Below are 13,565 nucleotides of genomic sequence, written 5' to 3' on the forward strand. Positions count from 1 at the left end.
AACCAAAGATTTAAGTTGTTCATATTAAAAAACAAACAAACCCACATTACAGTTTTAGCACTGTGTAACAACTGTCATTATGGCACTGCACCGCTAGGGGGTGTCTTTACACTATTGTGGTAGCAGGGGAGACCCTTACACTGGACTGTCTGCAGCCAGTGCAGAAGAGCATGCTGCTCTCTTCTCACCTGATATCAGAAAGACCTTGTAACGGGCGGGTGCAGACATCTACCTGACCCCGGGACATGTATGGCCGGATTGTCTAGAGCCGTGGAGAACTTCTTACTGTTAATGCCAAATAAAAGCCCAGTGTCCTACCTGCCTGACTGGACTTCCATGCTACACTCCCACTGGGCCTGCTAGCTGCTCCTCCCTCACCACACATGTTACTCTTACATGTACAGTTTCAGTTCTTAAAAATTCATGCATGCATAATCATTAAAAGCAATGTATATATCCTTTTAAATTTTTCCTGTTTTTTCACTTAATCATTTTTAATTTCATGTTGATTTGTAATTTCCCACCATCAAAAAAATATAGATTTTCAAAACAGCATCCTCCATATTCTTTATTTTAAAGGTATGTTTTATATAAATATCCCGACCTTCTTACCTATCTTGAAATCTCTGCATTTGGCCGTGGTTCAGGAGGTAGAGCGGGTCGCCTGCTAATGAACTTGTCTGTGGTTTGATCTCTGGTTTCTTTTGCATGTCAGAGCATCCTCGGGCATGACCCCTAGTTTGCCCTGATACATCGACTGAAGCATGTGTGAATGTTAGGTTAGGGGAGGAAATGGTTGTATGAACACGGTGGATAAATGTCACCTTCAGGGGCATCAACATTTCACTGGCGCCGAATGTAACGATGATGTTTAAGAATGATATTAATATAATATTAATAATAACAGATATAATGTGTTAAATAAAAGTTTAATTGATCTTTTATACAGCTTTGTACACTTGTGGATTCAGACTCCACCTTCCTGTACAGTATTTTTATTGTTTATCTCATTTGCCAAAATGAGTAAAGCCCCTGCTGCCAGCTACTACAGTTGTGACTTTACATTATGAGACAAACAAATGGGTGTCAAATATGTGAAAAAGCCCAGTTAAAGGGTTCTGGTCCAACATGTTTAGCTTCAGTGTGTTTGGCATTTATTCTCTGAAGCTCTACTAGAGTAAAAAAATACCCATTTTTATTATGATTCAAATAAAATATTCACAAAGTGGTGCAATCTCCTCATTTTAAGTGTGTTGTTCGAAATCAAGCCTAACAGCTCTAATCATTGTTTTCTCAAATAAGTAATTTCCACTAGAGTTCGCCATTGCACCAGTGGGTTGAGTCTTTCTTTTCTTTACAGTTTGTTGGTACTTTGTTCCACCTTGTGGCAGTGAGTTACAGTGAAAACCAGAAGCATGACTGTAGTTCGATCTGTGGGGGCAGAGATGGTCCCAGCCCCTTTGGTGCCCTGGGCGAACACTCCCTCTGGTGCCACACACACACACAGATGAACATATTTTATAATGAAAACTGTTGTAGGAACTATACTGAATTTAACCAGATAAACATTATATATACAGTATCTCACAAAAGTGAGAACACCCCTCACATTTTTAAAAATATTTTGTTATATCTTTTCATGGGACAATTGAAGATATGACACTTTGATACAATGTAAAGTAGTCAGTGTACAGCTTGTACAACATTGTAAATTTGCTGTCCCCTCTAAATAACTCAACACACAGCCATTATTGCCTAAATCGCTGGCAACAAAAGTAAGTACACTCCTAAGTGTAAATGTCTATAAAGTTCGCTGACCCGTAATGAGTCGCCATGTTAGTTTCTTACTGACAGCTCCAGAACTAAGTACAAACAGCACTAAACATTTGACTCAAAGATAGAGGAATGCGAGGAACAAAAAAGTGCACTAGTTTATTTGTAGTTTCAGCATTTCACAGATTTAACAAAGAAGGTCAACAAACAACTCAGGTACGGGTAGAGGAAGGCAGCACTTGCGTTTGGAGCAGATTTCTTGGCAGATGAGAACATTCATCATCCAAATGACTTCTAGGTTAACAGAAAATACTAATCAAAGCTACTATCAGAATAAACATGGGCCAAGTTAGCAACTGTTAAAAGAATAAAATCCACAACACTTCTGATATCATCTAGATGCCACAAAAGATGTCTCCAGGCACTGCTCCCTTTACGTTGCCCACGCGCTCAGTTGCGCACGGCTGACACAGTCTCCACGCACAGAAAATCTGCACTGAATCGACAATAAAATGAACACATAACAATTCATTCTGTACTATTTTGCAGTGCGAGTCAGTGAGTGACGGGTGACTGGCTGCTCCAGCCAAGGATGCGATTCGCATACGTATGTACGCAGCTAATCAAAGTCATTGACGGGCTATGACAGCTTTATGTGCCGCCACCGGTGTTTTAGCTAGGTAAGTGGTGTGGCCGATGTGGTGCTTATGTTGACCTGTTATAATAATGGCAAAACGAAGAGGCAGTGGCACATGCCCTCACCAAGCCAAAGTAAAAAACGCAATGCAATTCTTTTAAGATGGTTTTGCAAACAGAAGAAAAAACTGGGTGAGATTTTTTTTCTTTTTCGAGCGAGAAAGGTCCGCTCTGCAAAACATGTTGTGAGGCCAAAATAGCAAGCGAGTTTTCGGGGGGAAAGTGTGGACAGCACAAAAGTCATTAGAAAGCAGTTAGAAGTGTAAGATGGGGATGGGGTACATTGTTGGAGGAGAGCCCCAAAGACAGAGAGAACAGGAACAAGCTGTAAAGAAATCCAACCCCGAGCAAGTTAAAGTTCTCATCAACAATATTCTACTACATGCCATCAACATGAATTATTCTATGCTATCGGCTCAACAAATTCACCATCACATGGCAAAGTATATGAGTATACCAGAAAGCTGGCGAAGCAAAAATGATGCCTTTGAGTTTGTGAATTCAATGAATCAAACAGTGCAGAATGAGACGATGTGTAAAGTTAAAAATGCACCTTGGCACACCCTGATCATAGATGAGAGCACAGACATAACAGTGCACAAAATGCTAGTACTGTATATTAAATACAGGGAGGAAAATAACGTCAACTATAAAACTGTTTGGTGGCATCATCCAGCTGACAACATGCACCTTTCAGGATAATGTGCAGGCAATAACTCAGTTTTACACCAAGCATGAACTAGACATGCAGAGAAGGGTGATGCTGACCTCTGATGGTGCCTCAGTAATGCGAGGAAAGCACAACGGATTTGCAGCTTTATTAAATCGGCGAATACCACAACTAACTGAACAACACTGTGTGGTCCATAGAGAGGACTTTGATGATGTGTGGAAAGATGTACCTTTGATGCGTGATGTGGAACAGTTCATTTCACTTTCTCTAGATCCACAGTAAACAGGAGAAAATCAGAAGACCTAGCAAAGATTCTTGATGAGGATACACTGTCAAAGTCATTCAGGCCTCTGTACAAAGTGCGATGGCTGTCTACTGCAAGACAGAATCCAGTGATAAAAGAGATCCAGTGGCAAGTTACTGTTACAAAAAGGTAACCATTCAAACGTCAAGGTTACTCTCACCGCTCTCTGAGATGTTTTGCGTGAGCTGGCAGACCTGTCTTTCTTTTCAAAAATGCAACCTGACTGTGATGGAAGAGCTCTGCTTTGCAAGAGCAAAGATTGTGAAGTTGCATTCCTAATACTCAACAGAGGTAAAGGATGTTAAGTGGAGTGACCGTGTCAGAGAGGCAATGAGGGCCTCATCAGCTGGTGGCGGAAATACCGGTGAGATTACTCGTTTGATTCGTAACCTCTACGATCACTTGGGTGCTCGTTTTTCAGAGGATAAATTAAAGGAGTGGTTTGCGTTTGACATTGAGGCATTGAGCTCAGACATCAGCTCTGAGTATGGAGCAGCAGACATTGCCACACTGGCAAAGAAGTATGAGGCAATTCTCCACCACCCACATTTTGTGGAGGTCAGTGACAGTGAATATGCTGAATTCAAGTACATAATGAGGCAAAAACTTAAACTCAGGTCAATCAGCACATTCTCAGATATGGTGGCTGCAACACTAAAATGTAAAGAGCTAAAACACATCTCACAGCTTGTAGATTTGTGCTACATTTCAAGCATCCAGTGCAGATTGCGAAAGAGGCTTTAGTTTAATGCATAGGTGTCAAACTCTGGCCCGTGGGCCAAATTTGGCCCACAGCCTACTTACATTTGGCCCGCGAAGCCATACCAAATTACTATCAGAACTGGCCTACTGGTATTATACAGCTAATATATATATTGTTTAGTATTAATCTTTGTTTGTTCCATATTCAGTTTTTCAGCAAAACGTGTTTGAGTCCATAAAAAAAGATTCATTCTTATATCTGGAGGAATAAATATTTTTCAATAAATATTAACGTTAGCCCGCGACTTTGTTCCAGTTTTGAATTTTGGCCCACTGTGTATTTGAGTTTGACACCCCTGGTTTAATGAATCGTATGAAAACAGATTCCAGGAATCGTCTTGAAGTGGACCATTTGGACCTGCTGATGCGCATAAAGTCAAACCTGCAAGCAGATGAGGCCATCAACTTGGACGTTGCATACAACCACGTGAGAAGGGCAGACGGGAAAATTAAGGTGAAAAAACTGTGTAATTATATATTCTGCAGAGTTAATTGAATTTTCACAGTATCACATGCTTGTGCAACAGTACACATGTCACTGTGCAAAATGTGAAAGTTTTAATGTGAACAAAATTTTATCTCTAAAAAGGTGCACACGTCTCAATTCCTCCAGAACAGGAACAACAAAGTGCAGCCACTGGAGAAGTGAGAAGGACACACAGGAAAAATAAGGTGAAATTTAAGTTCTCAGTTGGATTTGTGCTCATCTAGTGTCATTTATTTATAAATTTCATTTATGGATATTGATCATTAAATACTGTCGCTACTTTATGAGTAGTAGAAATGCAAATAATCATGTCATTACTTACTGTATTTTGCAGACAAAGAGTTACAGGACTCTCCCCCAGACCACAGCAGGAGCTTCACACACTGGCTCATACTCATAATACAAGTCAGAGCTTTACATTAAAAATGTTAAGTGTGTTTTCAAAATTGGAGTTTATAGTTGGTTTGGTTGGCAGTTCATGTTTTGCCTCAGCTAAAATTAAATATTTATACTTCCAATAGCATTAACATACTACAGGTCATGAAGAAGACCTCTGTAATTTTCATTGTCAGTGGGCTAAAGAACTTAATTAAAACATTCTAACAGAAATGTAAATGCTGTACTTTGATTCTTTTGATAAACTATGTAACTTGGATGGATGCTGGCGTGACCACAGTGCACACGTGTGATGTTGCTCACAGTGGTCCTGTCACAGTGCGGGGAAAGTAGGACCCAAATGCAGGACTTTCTGAATGGAGATGGTGCGTTTATTTACAATGAAAAGAAACTATAAAACAGTGCCAACAATCCACAGCGTCTGTGTTCTCTGAGCGCTCGTTCCTAATCCCCGTGCCGTGATCTGTGGTAAGTGTTTAGTCCTCCTCGGTGCCTTTGTACAACAGTGTGCTGCTCCCGCCACACGTTTCCACAATCCACCTGGAAACGAGAGAGTCCACAGTGAGTACCGTCCCATCCACCAGCCGACAAAAACACTTTCACCATTCCAACAGGAGAAGTTCAGCGACCACAGTAACTGTGAGCAGGAGCACTGACTATGTTCCTAGTCTAACAATCCTGCGCTGGCTGCCTCTCCGATCCTCTCTTGAGTAGTGTTTCCTTGACGATCCACAACAGGTGGCTGATTACACCAGGTGTGGCTGGCTCAAAGGCTGAAGACTCTCCAGGCCTGGTATGGCAGCAAAACTCACACACCGCAACACACACACCCAAACACAGAGACAGGGAAACAAGGGACCAGGAGCAGATCACACCAACAACAACAATAAACAATCCACATAGTCAGATAGAAATTATAATATTCATTAAACCCAAGAACAATGCATGAGCCCTGACCCAGGCCCATCAGGTCCATCAACCGCTCAGGGAGTTTGTGTGTTTGCTCAGACACATGAAAAGTTAGAGGGAACATTGTCTGCAGGAAGAGGTGTATTAGACATTCTTATTATCAGAACTGCTGTCTGAACTCTGTCATACCATCATCTTCATCAGAGCTTTGGCACGCGTCCCTGGAGTTTGGAAGATCCTGAGGTATTCCTCTCTGACATCCTTCAGTGGCAGTTACATAAAGTACATTATATCTTATTGGCATAAATATTGTTCATAATGGGTTGATTTTTATTTTCAAATTAAGAAAAATTGTTGAAAAATGTCCAATTCTGTAAATGATTAAAGGTTGCCATCTTGCTGTCTTCTTTTCCAAAACTCATTGCAAAACTTTAAGGTTGTTTAGACACTAATTAAACCGTGTTTTAGTTAACAAATAAATGTGAAGTTTCGCGGTATTAAATTTCATTTACTTTAATAAAACCAGTGTCTGGCATGAAGTTCAGTTTGTGTTTGTCTCCATCTAGTGTTTAGTTATAATCCTTACAAAACTGTTTGACTAAACCATGTCGTCTTTTACTATTAAAAAAGCTTTTAAAGCAATTCTCAACCCAAAAATTCTGTCTGTAGTCTCAAAACATATTTTAGCCTTATATGTTTGTATGTTCCCTAGTTCCTCCAAGACAAGTGACCCAATCTAGATGAAACTTTAACTAAACAATGCCTAGGCCACTGTGAGTGCCAACATTTATAAGTTATATGCAAATATTTTTATATAAATTCCTCAATCATGTACCATTGACAGTTCAGCTGAGCACCAAAGACAATGTCATAGTATAGGATGGAATGTCAGATCACAATGGTGTCTCACAATGTATCATAATAGCATTGTAACTATGTATGTGTGTTTATGTTGCTATTAAAAAATGGGGTAGTTCAAGACTTTTGCACAATACTGCTATAACTGTTAGATTATTATTTACTTTTTAAATTAACAACAAACAGAATAATTGTGAAATGGTGAAAAAAACGTCTACAAGCATGTTTGTGGCGCTGAATAAACTGAATCTCCACTGAAATCAGAGCCTATTCTCACAGTAATTAAAACATGCAGCAGCCGTAAAGCTTTAAAAATAGTCAGAAAGAAAAAAACAGATCCAAGTTATTTTTCAGTTGTTGTTGTCTTTTATTTTCCAATTGTTTTTTGTAATAAATTTGGAATTTCCAATAGGAGAATCTGGAGGAAAGCCTGGAACACAGGATGAACCCCAGAGAGCGGCTGAGGGAGCAAAATACTCCTAAACCTTCCTCTGATGATCACCCACAGAACCTCTATGGTGCTTAGAATTCAGTACGATGTTATAGAGATATAGCACCATAGGCAAAGACCCTACAAAAAAACCCCTCCAACAATCAGATGATCCCCTATGAACAAGCACGTGGCGACAGCGGGAAGGAAAAACTCCCTTTTAACAGGAAGAAACCGGCAGAACCAGGTTCAGGAAGGGGCGGGGCCATCTGCCGCGACCGGTTGGGGGTGATGGAAAAGAGAACCATCTTTCCAAAAAGTTGGTACATTCATTCAGATCACAAAAGTATTCTGGACACTAGTTTAAACAAGCTGAGCTAATTTAGGATGGACACAGTCAGACATTAACAACTGGCCAGTGACAGACACATGGTGAGTGTACTCTTGTCTTACCTTGTGTTTTGAAGAAAGCAAATTAGCATTTTTTTCAATTATCCAATGTATTACATTTAACATTACAGCTTATGTGTCCAATAATCATTATCTGTGCACTATTTTTAAATAGTTGCACATGTCCCAACTTTTGAAAAGATGATTGTTTGTAGGTCTTTTTAAAATTCCAGATCTCCTTTGTTAACTTAACTTTCTAAGAGGTATTTTAACAAGCCCTACATTGCATTTATTTTTATCTTGAGAAATGAGCCTCAGATCAGTTTTCAAGATAAAAATTACAGAACAGGGTTTGTCCAGACGGGTGGGTTTGTCACTGTATAGTCAAGTCTGTGAATGTCACTGTCCAGGGCTCTATTGAGCGTGTTGAAAAGACGAGAAAACCAGCCAGTACTCTTCTTGAGAGTACTGGCTGGTGATGTGCTTGAAGGCAGGGGTATTTTTTGTTCATTACTTTCTTCACTGGGGGACTCTGGTGTTGGAATCTCACGCACTGGAGAAAGTTTACCATCCTTGACAACTCTCCGTATCATCCCAGAATTCTTTGACCTTACTAAAGATTTCTGGAGCTGTGACACTAAAACCTCTGAAACAGCAATCTCAAATGCTTCGTCACCAGATTCCATGGCAGCCTGCAACAAGTATTTGGATCCAAACTCCTTGCACAGCTTTTTATAGATGGGGATGTGCAGGTTTTCAATACTTGGTGGGGGAATGGAATCCAGTTCTTTTTCAGCCCTCATTGTTACACCACCCATTAATTGAATCAGGTCCACGTTTAGTATGGATGTTCTGGTTTTTGATGCAATATGGTCGACTAACTTAGCAAGAAGCACAGTAAGAAAGGTCATGTTGACTGGACAGTCAGGAGACTCCAGACTTGGTGAAGGTAGGCTAAAATCAATGCTGAAGGGACAAATGTTTCTGAATACTTAGGGAGCTCTGGAGTTGGAGGAGGACTCAGATTATCCGTGCACAATGAATTCTCTAAGGAACAGTCACTTATTTGTGGGATTTCTGCATCTTCCTCCTCCTCCACATCTAGACAGCAGGTCTGCTTACAGTTAGAGTCTGAGCATGTCATGCTGTCAGATGCCTTGTCTGTGATTTTTCTGCTGACATTCAAGATGCATTCAAAAATCTCAGTCACATTATACACCATTTGCATAATGCTCATACCTGTCACTGAGTCATGAGTTTGTGGGGTAGGAGCTGGCCCTGTGATACGAGCCAGCGACGTGTTGACTCTGTTAGTAATTTCTGCTGAAAACAGCTTTACTAATATATCCAAGTTGTGGGACTTACCTTGTGCCGTGGACAGGGCTTCACCAAAACAGTGATGAAGGGTGTTTCTGAAGCTGGCTTGAATATTATTTTCTGTTACTCTGCAGCAGCTGCACCCATCCTGCAAACTTACCCTAATCATTTCCAAGTATTTGATTGTCCGCTGAAGCTTCTTCACGCCAAAAGTCTGTCTACAGTTTGAATTCTCGGGTTCTCGATACGTCACAAAGCTGACGTTCGATGAGTGCGCGCAAATGTGCACGTGCTGCGCACACTCATCGAACCTGTGGGGCAGGTTCAGTTTTCTGTTACGTTGGCGAAGGGATATTAAGACAATACAGAGTTTGCTTCATTCAGTCATTTGATATGAGAAGCAGCGGTTTCCTCAACTTCGAGCCAAAAACACACTTTTACACTTTTTCATGGCATCTAAAACCATTTAGTCCACATCTACAGTAGGGATGTGGTGCCATTTTCTTTACCAATCATTTAAGTTTTTATTGACAATATAGTATGTTCAGGTGAAAATTTTAATTATTACTGAATAAATAAAAATGTATAATTATTAGAGAAAAAATATTCACAGGATTCCAGCGGGCCTTTCATTAAATACAGCAACTTTAATGACTGTTGATATTTATTTATATTTATTTTCTCTTCTGTCAAGCTTTCCAAACTAAATTAAGTAGTGTCTTCCTCTAAATCATCAGCATGGCCAAGTTCCTACAACAATGGTGAATTTGATCAGTTGATCTCTGTTACAGGCCACACACCACTACATTTCTCTCACTTTGAAGGTCAGTTAGTTGTTTCAGCTAACTGCAGACCAAATTATTGTATTTTTAAAAAATTCTTCAGAAAGTAGATATTAGTAAAATAATTAACTGATCTGTCATGGTCAGAAGTCTGCTGACTCCATGTTTGTGTTTTTTTATTCTTAATATTCAGGTTCTGGTTTTCTTTAATGATTCCCTCGTTAATCCCTTGTGTATTTAAGTCCTGTGTTTTCCTCTGCCCTTTGTTGCTTTGTATACCTTCATTGCTGTGTGTCTCCTCCGTGCTCATGACAATTCCTAGTTCTGTGGTCCTGGTTAGTTTCCTAGCTTTCAAGATTTTAGTTTCTTGTTTCTAGTTCCTGCTTAGTTTTTGTATTTGATGTCTGAGTTTTCTCCAGCAAATAAAGTTGCCCTTTTGAGTTCAACCTTTTGTTTGAGTCCGATGTTCGGGTCCTCATCCTGCCTGCCACACAGCCTCACTTGACATGATAATTGCAGAGGAAAGGTTTATTTGAAGAGTTTTAGTCAGGGTTTAGAATTCATCATGACACTGAAACCCCACTGAAGGTTATGCATAATTGTTTTATAGTCTAACCAATATTATTTAATAAAATCAAAGAAATGTGCTCTGCTAGTTTAAATCATTGATAGAATTAATTTCACAGGGTTCCATGTTGAGACCAGAGCTATCTTCATGCTTGTGTGGGGCAATATTATTTGAAAACACTGCATACATTTTCATTGCAGTGCATATGATACCAAGTTTTATTTATTAATAAAGTGTAGGGGGTTTGCTCGTATCACTAAAATTAGAAACATGCTGTCTCAGAGTGAGGGTGAAAAATTTGTTCATCAATTAATTTTTAGGCCTTTTTGGCCTTTATTACTACAAGCCAACTGTGAGAAGACACCCAACAAATGGCTCGGGGCAATTTCAAACCAGGGCCTTTGCAAGTGACTCACGAGGTGTAAACTTTGCACACTTACAGTAAGTGACTTTAAATACTGTCCCGCACCAAGTGGTTGGAGAGCTTTAAGGCCGGGGTAGTTCATGGACAGGGATTAGTAAACAAAACAGAAACGTGACTTTGTCACGGTTTGGGGCTGCTGTATATGTATTTTTAGTTGTAGTTTTTTTTCTTCTTGTTCTTCTTCTTCTTCTTTTCCCACTGAAGGTGGCTAAAGGTGGGTCTTGTGCAAGCCCCACCCACTAGTGGTGTCTCCTTAGTTCCCATTTGTCACCTGTCACCTGCTTTCCATCTGGTAATCTTTTTTAAACACCATCTGAAGTCACAAGTCCCCACCAGATTGTTGTTGTGGTCAGTGTGGTAATCAGGCCAGCTTAAGCTCCCTGTGTTTTAATTTTTTGCCTTATGCTAGTATGTAATCTGTTTTGAAAGCCAAGTTCACCTTTTGAGACACTCATCTTCCATGAGAACCAATGAAAACAGTGCCGAGGTGCTTTAAACCTGCATTGTATGTGAAGATTGTGGGAAAACTGCAACAATTTTTCAGTCTTCTGTTGTCCATTTCTGGTGGGCTGCAGGGGCGGTCTAGCCCATTTGGTGCCCTGGGCAAACGCTCCCTCTGGTCATTCTTCGTACATTGAGAATAGGAGACTAATCAACAATACATCTCTTCAAATTAATGGCTAATTAATATTGTTCTGAACACAGTCCAAAAGATTCAATAAGCCACATCAATGTCTGCCGTCTGTTTGCTTTCATAGCCAAATGCCAACATAAACAGAGGTTCTCACTATCCCTACTAATAATTAATGTTATCTTGTTTCAGGATACATGTTATACATAATACCTGCCATTATCCAACGACACATCTGCTTACCTCTATCTTTTGGTCGTTTCTCCTCCTCTTCTCTTTTTTCTTCTAAACTGATGACTTTGACATTTTCTTGTCCATCAGTGTTAATTTTGCACTCCAGTATCAACACCCATCCGCTAACTCGAGAATTACCACGACATAACCTAACAGACCTAACCTTAGTGCACAGATTCGGTTTGTATAGGGTTTTTTTCCTGGTATTTCACACAACCCAAGAAAAAATAATTAACATAATGGGCTTGGATTGACAACATTATGAATGAAATGTGCACTATTTGGAAGTTGCCCGCTCCCCTTCCCTTTCGACAGGTTGTGCGTGAGACTTCAGCGCAGCAGCAGCAGCAAGCAGGCGCCCCGAGGGCCCTCACGCTCACTTTTCACATATATGTGTGTGATAGAATTTAGAAAACACATCGGTGCAAATAATTCGTCTATATCATGATGTCTCGTTTTTTTGTGTTTGTTGTTTGTTTGTTTTTTTAATTTTGTTTTATTTTGCAAGCTGGTTATTAGATGCAGCTCCAGCCCCTCCCCTCTCCTCCCTCTGCGTTACATGTAAAATTGTATAGTTTATGGTTTCACATAATATTATAGTTTATGTTTTTCAGCTCAATCTCGTGTACCGGTGTAATGCAGTTTAACGCAAAGAGCAGTTGCAATAGTTTGAATCTAAGATATCAAATTATGAAAAATATTATGATGTTCCAGATTCTCTCTCAGATGCATTTATAAAAATATGCACTTTTATACCAGGATGTAATTATTGAAAAAGTGAAAAATAAGTGTATTGGTAAATCAGCATAAGGATGATGTGGCACTAAAAAAGGAAGTCCGTGTGATCTTTTTTATGCAAGGTCACTAAGCAAAAGTAGAAGTGCTCTGCAGATAAAGGGCCTGTGTGTATATCGCAAGCGTCACTTTGTAGCTTGCATGACTCTGCATATGTATAATACAGTTTGTTTGTTTGTTTGTTTTAATCTTTGTTGTAGAAAATGAAAAACTTCATGTGAAGTTCAGAACAATTGTATCAAATCTGGCGCTTTGCACATTTGAATCCGGAAACGCAGGCAGTAGTTTAGACTCTAAGAATGTTTTAAATCATCTAGTTTTGATTTTACACCAGGATGCATTTTGTTATGTTACTGGTAGCACTGATATTCAGGCTTGTGACGCACGCTGCTGGCTTTCTGGATAGCCTCATTTTACATACATAGGGTATGTTGCTTGCCCAAGTGTTATGATGGCTGGATAATTATTTTTTGACTGGTTTTTATGAGACCTGTGACAACGTTGCCCAGGGTGTTTTTATCTTTTGGATTAAATTAGAAAACACATTCTCTCAATATAAATAATTTAAGAAAAAGATAATAAAAAGATTTAAGATCTGTACCAGCCAAACCTTATAATAGTTTAAAGTACTGAGGCATACATTTAATTTAAATTGAAAAACATCATTTGAAATGAATCTGGGAAAAACAAAAAACGCTGACATCTTTATACACTTCAACTGTTCCACTGAGGACTTCAACCAAAAATATGCTATTATCTGTTTCTCATTAATAACACAGAACTGATTCTTTCTGTATTTGTGGGAAAATAATCTTAAACCAATCAGCTTCCACATTAGAACTACAGACTTAACATTGTTTTCCAGGAAAAATGTAGATCTGATGTTTCTGGTGGTTATGCACTGCCAGCAGATTCTTTATGGAGCTTCAGCGCATCGAGATATTTCCTATTTATGCATTATCAGACTGGGAGCTGGGATGTTTGGTGGTCAGGTCATTCTGTCAGTGTGACTCTTTGGGTTTAAATTGTAAGAAATAAATGTGTAAAATTACAGAAAACATTCTGGTAGCTCATTAAAATAATCTGAAATTTCAGTTGTAGATGGTGAAAACAGGGACTTTACTTTGGTGTGGGGG

At 39.4% G+C, this 13,565-nt stretch overlaps 1 long non-coding RNA gene across 1 annotated transcript; it reads left to right on the forward strand.

Moving 5' to 3' along the window:
• Positions 1–4,536: 4,536 nt before the first annotated feature.
• Positions 4,537–5,075, forward strand: LOC102304116. The gene is made up of 3 exons (XR_315584.2): positions 4,537–4,662; positions 4,798–4,880; positions 5,030–5,075. It is a non-coding gene; the product is annotated as an uncharacterized LOC102304116 (long non-coding RNA).
• The last annotated feature ends 8,490 nt before the right edge of the window (positions 5,076–13,565 follow it).

This window comes from Haplochromis burtoni, unplaced genomic scaffold (assembly GCF_018398535.1).
Source record: "Haplochromis burtoni strain Fernald_Lab_line unplaced genomic scaffold, NCSU_Asbu1 Contig_35, whole genome shotgun sequence".
In the NCBI taxonomy this organism is placed as follows: Eukaryota; Metazoa; Chordata; class Actinopteri; order Cichliformes; family Cichlidae; genus Haplochromis; species Haplochromis burtoni.